Source organism: Papio anubis, chromosome X (assembly GCF_008728515.1).
Source record: "Papio anubis isolate 15944 chromosome X, Panubis1.0, whole genome shotgun sequence".
NCBI lineage: Eukaryota > Metazoa > Chordata > Mammalia > Primates > Cercopithecidae > Papio > Papio anubis.
The window spans coordinates 3,772,490-3,784,344 of NC_044996.1; the positions used below are offsets into that span (position 1 = coordinate 3,772,490).

The 11,855-nt window shown below is 46.3% G+C and overlaps 1 pseudogene; it reads left to right on the top strand.

The window, feature by feature from the left end:
* Positions 1-8,473: 8,473 nt before the first annotated feature.
* Positions 8,474-10,635, top strand: LOC101023283 (annotated as a pseudogene).
* The last annotated feature ends 1,220 nt before the right edge of the window (positions 10,636-11,855 follow it).

The following is an 11,855-nucleotide window of genomic DNA, read 5'->3' on the forward strand; positions in this document are numbered from 1 at the left end:
CCACTGCAATTTCTTGGACAGTGGGCCAAGAATTATGAGATATTTAAGGAAAGTTGCTTACATGAAAAACAAGACCAAAAGCAAACATAGTAACCAACAGAAAAAGGAAAATTGAATGAAATAGAGACACAGCAGGGAACAAAATAAAACTTCAAAGAAATCTACAAATAATGTCATCAAAGACACAAGATAATATTCATGTATAAATTAGAACAAGGAGGGCATAAAAAGGAGCATTTAGAAACGAAGAATAATATCTTGGACATTCAAAATATGAAGGGAGACGGGGAGAGCCATGATGGCCAATAGATACAGCCAGGAAGAGTTTCTCTCACTGAGAGAGACCAGACATCATCAAGTAGACCAGCACACTCCAAACAGATCTTCAGAAAGAAGGCATTGAGAGTGAACAGAGGGAAGAGGCAGACCCCCAGCTGAAAGAGAAGGAAGCTGGGAACCCTGCACAGGGTCGCCAAGAAGCGGTATTTAGTTCCTGTCCCTGAGCAGCTTTTAGGGAAGGGGTGAGTGAAATGGGCATGGAGTAGCCCACTTTTGCCACAAACCCCTGATATTCTAGCTGTGGGAGACCCCACAACCACCATGGTCATCTGAACTGGCAGGGAGAACTTCCTGGATAATTGGCAGAGACACAACTCCAGCCTGCATGGAGCCCGGAGGGTTTGGCGCAGGAACGGCTGCAGTGGAACATGGCCATGGATGCCCACTTCTCAAGATTCTCCATACTCCTCTAGTTGGCTCTAGCCTTTGTTAGCTGCTGGACCTGGACAGAGCAAGGCTGTCTTAGCCGTGGGATGGGGCCAGTATGATCTGAGTGTCCCCCTGTCTGCTGACATCTACCAAGGTCCCTGCCTGGCCACACCCGTTTGCAGCGCAGCCTCAGCTTCCCAGCAGCCACTGCCATAGCTCTTTTGCTGGCAGACCCTGCCCAACTGTCAGAGAACTTTTGCAGATGGACACCTACCACCTTGCACCTGCAGCCTTGCCTCACCACCATGCACTCACCTGCAGCCTCCCACACTGTCCCGCCTACACACGTACATGGGGTCCCCTGCCACTCTGCATGTGCTCACACACGGGGGCCTCTGCTGCCCTGCTGGAGCACTTTTGCCAGCAGCCCCCATCACAGTGTTGTTGCCATGGACACAACACAAACACTCTGGCCTCTCCATCACAGCGGGTGCTTAACCTCAACGGGCCAGAGAACAAAGTTGCAAGCCTGGTCCCAGTCCCTCAGGGTTAAAGCATGTAGCCCAGGAGTGCTGAGCTGACCTTTGGCCTTGTGAAAGAAACCTCACAAGAAGCAGAGCCAGCCTCCTTTTTTTTTTTTTTTTTTGTTTTTGTTTTTGAGATGGAGTCTTGCTCTGTCGCCCAGGCTGGAGTGCAGTGGCCGGATCTCAGCTCACTGCAAGCTCCGCCTCCTGGGTTCAGGCCATTCTCCTGCCTCAGCCTCCCGAGTAGCTGGGACTACAGGCACCCGCCACCTCGCCCGGCTAATTTTTTTGTATTTTTTAGTAGAGACGGGGTTTCACCTTGTTAGCCAGGATGGTCTCGATCTCCTGACCTCGTGATCCGCCCGTCTTGGCCTCCCAAAGTGCTGGGATTACAGGCTTGAGCCACCGCGCCCGGCCGAGCCAGCCTCTTAAGTGGAAATTTGTCTCCAGTGCTCAGTCCTGACACAGTCCTTATCCTGCTTGTCTGATTAACTGTGGACCTGTCAGTCTGACCCCAATCCCGCAAAACCCACCTCCCTCCCTTCTCACACACCACCTCTTCCCTCCTTCCCTCCCCACCATCCTAGAACATGCGGGCACTCAAATCATTTTACAACAGGTTCATTTTATTTTCATCACTATGGGGGGTGCCCTGTGGTGTGTAAAATGTACCATAGACCCTTTTGGCTGTTTCTCTGGGGTTAGACCTCTGGAGACCTCTCAGATAGATCTAGGCCTCTGAACTTGCCCTGAAATTACTGGCTGTCCAGGGAGATGCTGGAGATGGTGGAAGTCTCCTCGCTTTCTTGGTCCTGCTGTGGCTCCTTTTGATTGAGTTCCTTGTTCAGCTGGTCAGAGTGGCTGGATAGTGTTGGCCCTCTCCCTTCCTTAGGTTTTCTTGAAGCGGCGGTCTTTTGGGAGTGGCTTTTTTCCTGGAACTCCCTCAAAGAGTCTCTTTTCCCTTCTGGGTTGTCTTGGAATCTGGAAGGACAACAGGGAGCTCACAGAAGGGCACTGGTTTGGCGGAAGAGGATGGGGGAGGAGTGGGAACAGGGGCTTCATGAGAAGGGTGCAGGCTGAGGTGGGGGTTGTGCCAGGCGAGGACAGGGTAAGGTGTCTTGGGAGGGAGGAGTAAAGGGGAAGACAGGGAAGAGTCAAGGGGAAGATAAGGAGGAGCTTGGGTGCACCACTCACCTTCAGAGGGCTTCTGAACCTTGGTTGAGAGGGGGCCTTCCTCTTCCTCACCTCTTTCGTGTTGTGGGTGGTTGTCCCTCAACAACTGGGTTGGAGGCTTGTGCTTTGCTGGCCATCTTCACCACATCAGCCTCTCTCAACTGTCTTCTCCAGGGCACCTGGCCTCACTATATATAACCCTTCCAGGACAATGATGAGCCACACCCCTAAGCTTTGATTGGCCAGCAAGCCACTACCCAGCCAATGGTAGGCCTGTTGGGAAGGGCTTAGACATCACAAAATCCCATCAGGACATTGTCATAGGGTAGTGGAGAGTAGGAGGAGGGGCCAAGTATAGGGAAGAGGAGGGGACAAGGGGAAGAGTGGGGAGTCTTATGAAGAGGCCAGGCTGGTTGAAAAAAAAGGGGCATTTCTTTAGCACCCCTAAAAACTTTACCAAACTGACCTGGCACCCTCCTCATCTTCTCGTGTCAGTTCTGGTGAGTCACATGGCAAGGATAGGGTGTGTCTTCCAAAGCCTTTCTCCACTGCCAACCCATTCAGTGGTACATCCTGTTTTCTTCCACCTTTGAGCTTTATCTAGTTGTTGCATGTCTTACCTACAATCTATTCACGGTAAAAATTTATGCTGATATATCATAGCCATATGTAAGTGTCTGTGGAGATGTCAATCATCCATTTCCCACCTACAAATGTTCTAAGCATTTTGAAAACCATTAACTTCTTGACTTACTACCAAGAAACTTCTTTATTCCATGTACCTTTTCTAGTGTCCATGTAACTCTCCTCAGTTTTCTGATCTCCAGTCTCAAACCACTGCCTTCAGACTATGAAGACTTCAGTGAAGGGCTGTACATGATGGCTCACACCTATAATCCCAGTACTTTGGGAGGCTGAGGCAGGAGGATTGCTTGAGCCAAGGAGTTCAAGACCAGCCTTGACAACATAGCAATACCCCATCTCCACAAAAAGTAAATTAGTTGGGCATGGTAGTGCGTGCCTGTAGCGCGAGCTACTTGGGAGACTGAGGTGGGAGGATCCCTTGAACTCAGGAGGTCAAGGCTGCAGTGAGCCATGAACATGCCAGTGCACTCCAGCCTGGGTGATAGAGCAAGAACCTGTGAAAGAAAGAAGAGAGAAAGAGAGAAAGAACGAATGAGTGAAAAAAAGAAAGAAAAGAAAAGAGAAAGGAAAAGAAAGAAAAAAGAATGGGAAGGGGATGGGAGGGAAGGGGAGGGAAGGGACTTCCTTGAATAGACTTGCTCTTCTGGGTATCCTATTCTTGTTTCAACTCTGCTTAGCTCAACAAGTATAATACTCAGACTTGAACTTTAACAGTGTTAGGGGGGTGAGGCAGATTTATACATGCTCCAAGTTGTGCTGGGTGTTTGCATGCAGAAAATCACAACCTCAAACTGATGAATGCATACAGGAAGGAGCTTGGCTTAACCAGAGTCATGCACATCTTATGTGAAAAGCTCTTTTCAAAATGTGCCCTCATCCACCAGATAATTTTCTTATCTTATTTTACTGCTATCTCTTAACATCCTACTTTCCTTTCTTCTCCTGAGGCCTTCTGAAGAAATAGAGCTTACCTTAAGTGTAAACACTCATGGAATTATTTTTCATGAACAGTTATAACAAGCCCCAGCTTCTTGGAGGAGACACTATGTGATCAATTTCAGTTCATTCACCTCCCTAAGTACAGGACCTCTCATTCAGGTTTTTGTCCCTGGAAGAAAGGGATGATAGAGTTACCCACAGGCTGAAGTGACTGCATTAATATACAAAATCTAATGTAATTAAGGGAAGATTATATTAATATAATTAATGTAATACAGTAATATGTCAATATAAGGATAATGACATAATATATAATGAAAAAGGCATCTAGACATGTGTTTCCCAACCCCCAATCTAACAACAGAAGGCAGCCTATTCCTCCCTAGGATTAAATGGGAGCTCAATCAACAACACTAGGGAGGTTAGCAGCATCACCAGATGGGATTAATCCGAAGCTCCTTTGACAACTTGCAGCCAAGAGAAATGTTCTTTTTCACCATTGTGCATGAGACTCACCCTCTCCCTAGAGACTCTAGGAGTCCCAGAGCAAAAGCCAAGGGTGTCCCTGCCACAACAAGTGATCCAGCTCAGGAAATGGTCTCTGTCACTTCAGGCCAGAGAATCCTTTCCTCTACCAAAAACACCAGGTGATCCAGCAGAACTGACAAGGGCATACTAACACAATAAGCAACATCAGAAAAATAGTCCAATAAGTAATTACAGATTCTTGTGAAACAAATGAAAAAGTAGAAAAGCTCAGCAAAGAAGTAGAAGTTATACAAAATGACCAAAGGAAAACTATAGAAACTAAAAATAAAATAACAGATAAAAACCTTGCTGGATAGGCTTAATAGAAGAGTGGACATAACAGAATATAGAATCAGTGAACTTGGGGACAGATCAATCGAATTTCCTCAGTCTAAACAGCAGAGAGAAAATAGGCTGAAAAAAAAATTAACAGAGCCTTAGGGACAACAACTAAAGACCCGATATTTGTATCACAAGAATTTCAGAAGAGAAAGAGTGGGGCTAAAAGCATACCCAAAGAAATAGTGGGTGAAAACTCAAAAGTGGCAGAAGACATAAACCTACAGATTCAAGAACCTATGGAAAACTCCAATAGGATAAAGCTAAAAAAGAACCATGCCAATACAGATGATAAAACTCAAAGAAATACATGTCAATACACAACATAAATTTACAGTTCTAGAAGAAATTGGGGGGAATAATTAGTGAAGTATATTGGTCAGTTCTCACGCTGCTATAAAAAATTACCTGAGTCTGGGTAATTTACGAAGAAAAGAGGTTTAAGTGACCCACAGTTCTGCAGGCTGTACAGGAAGCATGGCTAGGAGGCCTCGGGAAACTTACAGTCATGGTGGAAGGTGGAGGGGAAGTAAGCATGTCTTACCATCATTGGAGCAGGAGAGAGAAAGTGAAGGGGAAAGTGCTACACATTTTTAAAAAATGAGATCTTGTGAGAACTCGCTCACTATCACAAGACCAGCAAAAGGCAAATCCATCCCCATGATCCAATCACCTCCCACCAAGTTCCTCCCCTAACATTGGGAATTACAGTTCAAATTGAGATTTGGGTGGAGACACAGAGCCAAACCCTATCATTCTTCCCCTGGTCTCTCCCAAATCTCTTGTCCTTCTCACATTTCAAAACACAATCATGCATTCCCAACAGTGCCCCAAAGTCTTAACTCATTCCACCGTTAACCCAAAAGTCCAAGTCCAAAGTCTCTCTTGAGACAAGGCAAGTCCCTTCTGTCTATGAGCCTGTAAAATAAAAAACAAGTTAGTTACTTTCAAGATGCAATGGGGGTACAAGCATTGGGTAAATTGGGAGAAATTGGTCAAAACAAAGGGAATACAGGTCCCATGCAAGTCGAAACCCCAGAAAGGCAGTCATTAAATCTTAAAACTGCAAAATAATCTGTTTTGACTCCATTTCTCACATCCAGGCCACTCTGATGCAAAGAATGGACTCCCAAGGCCTTGGGCAGCTCCACCATTGCGGCTCTGCAGAGCTCAGCTCCCATGGCTGCTCTCACGAGCTGGTGTTCAGTGCCTAAGGCTTTTCCATGTGCATGGTGCAAGCTGTCAGTGGATCTACAGTTCTGGGGTTTGAAGGACAGTGGCTCTGTTCTCACAGTTCCCCTAAGCAGTGGCCCAGTGGGGATTCGGTGTGGAGGCTCCAATCCCACATTTTCCCCTCCACACTGCCCTAGTAGAGGTTCTCCATGAGGGCTCTGCCTCTGCAGGAGACTTCTGCTTAGACATCCAAGTGTTTCCATACATCCTCTGAAATGTAGGTAGAGGCTCCCAACCCTCAGTTCTTGCCTTCTGTGCACCCACAGGCCCAACACCGCGTGGAAGCTGACAACATGGGGAATTACAATTTAACATGAGATTTGGGTGGGGACACAGAGTCAAATCATATCAGATAGGTAGATATGAAATGAACCAAATGAAATCATGATGGCTATTACTTCCAGGAAAAACCCAAGGTTCTATAAGAAAGGAAAGGTAATCATTATATATTATGTGGCATAGCTGTGAGTAACATTTACATAGCCATAGTAATGTAAGTACAATGTAAATTCTAAGTACAAAGTCTTAGGGCTCGATACCAGTCTTCTAAGCATAGGGCTTCTGGGCTGTGCAGGTTCTTGGCATTTTGCATTATGATTTCTTGTCTTTTTTTCTTCATTCTTCTTTTTCCCGCACATTTCCAAGTGAGTCCCTTTGAAAAACTCTAATATTTCTTGGATGAACTGAAGGGAAAGCAGAGATGGCAGGAAGTTAGGGGAAAATAAGTCATGAGCGAAATAAATTATGACAGTGTAGGTATCTGATGATGAAAAAATGTCCCAGTATACAGTGCAAAGACGCTTGAAAATTTCCCTGAAGTTTTCCATTGTAACCACTGAGATTGGGAAAGTTACCACTTTTTCCCATGCCATGTACACAACTAACATTCTCTTGGGTTGTTTATGTTTTTCTCCCTCTAAAACTTCAATTCTTACTGGAAGAAGCTTGGCTAGGAGTCAAGTTCTTGGTTCAAATTTTGATTCTGCTACTAATTTTCTCTATGACCTTGAACAAGTCAATCTCTCTCTGGAACCCAGTTTCCCCATCTGCAAAATGAGAATAAAAATGTCTGTCCTGCTTTCTTCACAAGGGCACTCGATCATTCATTCGATGCCTATGTATTGGCTGGCTAGTCTCCATGGTAGCCTCTAAAATAGTTGCCAAGTATCTGAGAGTAAACAAGGTACAATTTCTGCCTTTGGAACGTTCAGTGTAGAGGCTGGGTGCAGTGGCTCATGCCTGTAATTCCAGCATTTTGGGAGGCCAAGGTGGGCAAACCACTTGAGGTCAGGAGTTTTGAGACCAGCCTGGCTAACATGGTGAAACCTCGTCTCTACTAAAAATACAAAAATTAGTCGGGCATGGTGGCATGCTACTCAGGAGGCTGATGCAGGAGAATCACTTGAACCCGGGAGGCAGAGGTTGCAGTGAGTCAAGATCACGCCACTGCACTCCAGCCTGGGCAACAGAGCAAGACCCCATCTCAAAAAAAAAAAGTTCAGTGTAGAGATATATAACATGACAATGACAATAATGTAGCATATACATGTCCAGGAGCTAGGTAAGTCCAGAAAAAGGCACCTCACCCCACTTGGGAGGAGTAGTTCAGGCCAGGGTGTTAAGGATCCAGTAAAGATCTGAACTATAAGCTTCTAGAAGGCAGGTACTGTGTCTTTTTAATCAAATTCATGACTGTCTGCATTCTAGATGCTCATTAAACAGGCATTAAAATACCATAAATCATCAGAGATACATAAATGTATATCCAAGAAGAAATTGGACATGAATTGACATCTAGTTCTATTCCAAGAAGACAGAAAAAAACATTGCTTATGCTTCATGGCCTCCCTCAAAAGGAGTAGCATGTTGTCCTTGTCCGTTTGTCTTGCTATAAAGGAATACCCTGGGCTGAGTAATTTATAAAGAAAAGAGGTTTATTTGGCTCACAGTTCTGCAGGCTGTACAAGAAGCATGGTGCCAACATCTGTGTCTGGTGAGGGCCTCAGAATTCTTCCACTCCTGATGGGAGGAGAAAGGGAGCCAGTGTGTGCAGACTGGTGAGAGTCATGGTGAGAGAGGAAGCAAGAAGAGAAAAAGGGCATGGTGGCTCATGCCTGTAATCCTAGCACTTTGGGAGGCTGAGGCAGGTGAACCATTTGAGTTCAAGAGTTCGAGACCAGCCTGTCCAACATGGTGAAATCCCATATCTACAAAATACAAAAATTAGCCAGGCATGGTGGTGGGTGCCTATAATCCCACCTACTTGGGAGGCTGAGGCAGGAGAATGGCTTGAACCTGGGAGGCAGACATTGCAGTCAGCCAAGATCATGCCACTGCACTCTAGCCTGGGTGACAGAGCAAGACTCTGTCTCAAAAAAAAAAAAAGAAAAGAAAAGAAAAGAAAAGAAAGAAAAAGAAAAAGGAGGAAGTGCCAGGCTCTTTTTAACATCCAGTTCTTGCTGGAACTAGTAGAGTAAGAACTCACTCAATACCTGGAGGACAGTACTAAGACACTGATAGGGGATCCACCTTCCATGACACAAACACCTCCCATTAGGCTCCACCTCCATCATAGGGGATCAAATTTCAACATGAGACTTGGAGGGTCAAATAGCCAAATTATAGCACATGTTAACACTCTTCCTTGAAACTATGTTTTGTCAGTATCTCTGCTAATGTTTCATGGTGGGTATTGCTACAATATGGGGCTCCTTTTACCACAAGAGCTTGACCAATTGAACAAAAATCTGGCCTACTCTAAGAAAATATGTTCGGGCACATTCTGCAGTTTTGATTTTGAGTGTCAGACCATTAATGTTTTGTAACCCAAACAAGGCTTCAGCTAAGAGAATTGTACAAATTAAACAGTGGCAGAGCCCAGAGCATCCCAGCCCCACATCTACCTGGCTGTCCCATCCCATCCTGCCAGTCACTCCTGCCAGCCATGAGCTCCACACAATTCAACAAGGGTCCCTTGTATAGCTCTTGGCCAAGGTCAAGAATGAGCTTCTGTCGAAATACATCCCTCAGAAGGAGGCTGAGCTCCCCAGCTGGATCGAGGGACTCATGGGCTTCTCTATTGGCCCTAACTTCCAGAAGGATCTAAAGGACGGGATTATTTCATGCACACTCATGAACAAGCTCCAACAGGCTCAGTCTCCAAAATCAACCACTCTATGCAGAACTGGCACCAGCTGGAAAACCTCTCCAACTTCCTCAAGACCATAGTTAGCTATGGCATGAACCCTGTGGACCTGTTTAAGGCCAATGACTTATTTGAGAGTGTGAACATGACACATGTGCAGGTGTCTCTTCTAGGCCTGGCGGGGAAGACCAAGACAAAGGGGCTACAGAATGGTGTGGACATTAGCATCAAACACTCAGAGAAGCAGGAGCAGAACTTGTACGATACCACCATGAAGGCTGACCAGTACATCACTGGGCTCCAAACAGGCACAAATAAATGTGCCAACCAGTCCAGCATGACAGCTTACAGCATGAAGGGGCATCTCTTTGACCCCAAGAACCATATCTGCCCCCCATGGATCAACTGACCATTAGTCTCCAGATAGGTACAAACAAGTATGCCAGCCAGGTGGGCATGACAGCTTCTGGGACCTGGAGGCACATCTATGACAACAAGCTGGGAACCGACAATTGAGACAACTCCATGTCCCTGCAGATGGGCTACACACAGGGTGCCAACCAGAGCAGCCAGGTCTTTGGCCTGGGTCAACAGATATATGATCCCAAGTACACCTGTGAGGCCCAGTGGCTACTTCCCAGGCCCAAGGGAGGCCCCCAAGTATCCCCCCGCTAGCAGAAGGAGGTGAGCTACTAAGGCTCCCAACCACACTGTCTCCCCACATCATTGCTCTATCTGGGTTTTTAGGATTTTCTGTGTTTTCATGTGTTTTTTTAACCTGTTCAGTGCTGCTAACTGAGGGTCTGTGGGCAGCTGCATGGGATTAGGCAGCAAGTGTTTTTCCCTCCTGCCTTGGCTCCTTTATAAGACTAAGCCACCAGGGTGGGGAAAGGGGTCAAGACCATATCCAGATGCTTGTGGGGTCGCAGTCCCTGGCAGGGACATCCAGGCTGTGGGCCAAGCTGTGTGGGGGAGAAGACACCTGGGTAGGGAGGGAAAGAGGCCCTAAAAGGTTTCTGGTTTCCTCTCCCCTTCCCTTTTGTTAGCTGATCAATTTGTGGGTTTCTGTACCCACAGAAGTTTCAGGAAGTTTCATGAAAGAAATTTTTTTTTCCAGGAAATGGGGGAGAAATGGGTCCTCTGTGAGAGGGCCAGGCCATAGTCCTAAAATATTTTAGGCTCGTGAGTGACTGGATTTCCAACCAACAATCGTGACCCTGCCCAGGGGCCTGGTAGGGAAACTGAAGTCCATACAATACAATGGAGTTCTGAGTTGTTGGGGCTAAGCCCCCTCCCCATGCTCAATCCCTTACTGTGGCCCTCGATAGGTTTTATTTTTTTTTTTATTTTTTTTTATTTTTTTCCAGACGGAGTCTCGCTCTGTCGCCCAGGCTGGAGTGCAGTGGCCGGATCTCAGCTCACTGCAAGCTCCGCTTCCCGGGTTCACGCCATTCTCCTGCCTCAGCCTCCCGAGTAGCTGGGACTACAGGCGCCCGCCACCTCGCCCGGCTAGTTTTTTGTATTTTTTTAGTAGAGACGGGGTTTCACCGTGTCAGCCAGGATGGTCTCGATCTCCTGACCTCGTGATCCGCCCGTCTCGGCCTCCCAAAGTGCTGGGATTACAGGCTTGAGCCACCACGCCCGGCCATGCCCTCGATAGGTTTTAAGGAGCCCCCAGCTCTCCTTTTCCCCTTCCAAGCCTGACCAGCTGTACTGCTCATCTTCCCCTACCACATGCCCCTCCAAGTACTGCACAGGGACCTTCACTTGGGGAATCTACACCATGAAATAATGTGAAACACTGACTATGGACCAAATACAATAAAGACTTCTGCTGTCAGGAAGACAAAAATAAAACAGTGGCTACTCCTTCTATTCTACTATCCTTGCTTCTTGCCTTTTTTGTCTCTGAAGATTAGTATTTTTAACAAGAGGGATTATAATGGAAACCTATGCATGCAGCGATGAAATAGTTGCCAAGTAGAGGAGGCTAGGTATGGTGGCTCATGCCTGTAATGCCAACACTTTGGAAGGCTGAGGTGGAAGGATTGCTTGAGCTCCAGAGTTAGAGATCAGCCTGGGCAACATAGTGAGACCACATCTCAACAAAAAATAAATAAAAATAATAGCCAGGCAGGGTAGTACATGCCTGTTGTCTCAGCTACTCAGGAGGCTGTGACAGGAGGATCATTTGAGTCCAGGAATTCAAAGCTGATGTGAGCTGTGATTATGCCATTGCACTCCAGCCTGGGTGACAGAACAACACTATCTCTAAAAGAAAAAGAAAGAGATAGTTGCCAGATAGAAAGAAAGGAAGGCACTTCAAGGCAACCTCACATTATACTGTCTCTGCTTCATTTTCAAACTGAGAGCCTTATAGAAAGCCCATTCCTGAAAGATATTTGGAAACAAATAGTCTTGATTTCCTTTGAATACATTTGTAAATGGTTCTCTCTTGATACTAGGTGCAGGTATCTTATAGAGGGGTGTCAAGATACACTCAATTTACCTCTTTAATGTTCCTCTTCCACCTTGATAGAAGTCATCAACCCACTCTTCGAACCCCTCAGGGAAGAAATGCCACCAGTTGGCAGGTAGGGAAGCAGCGTCACCCCTAACTT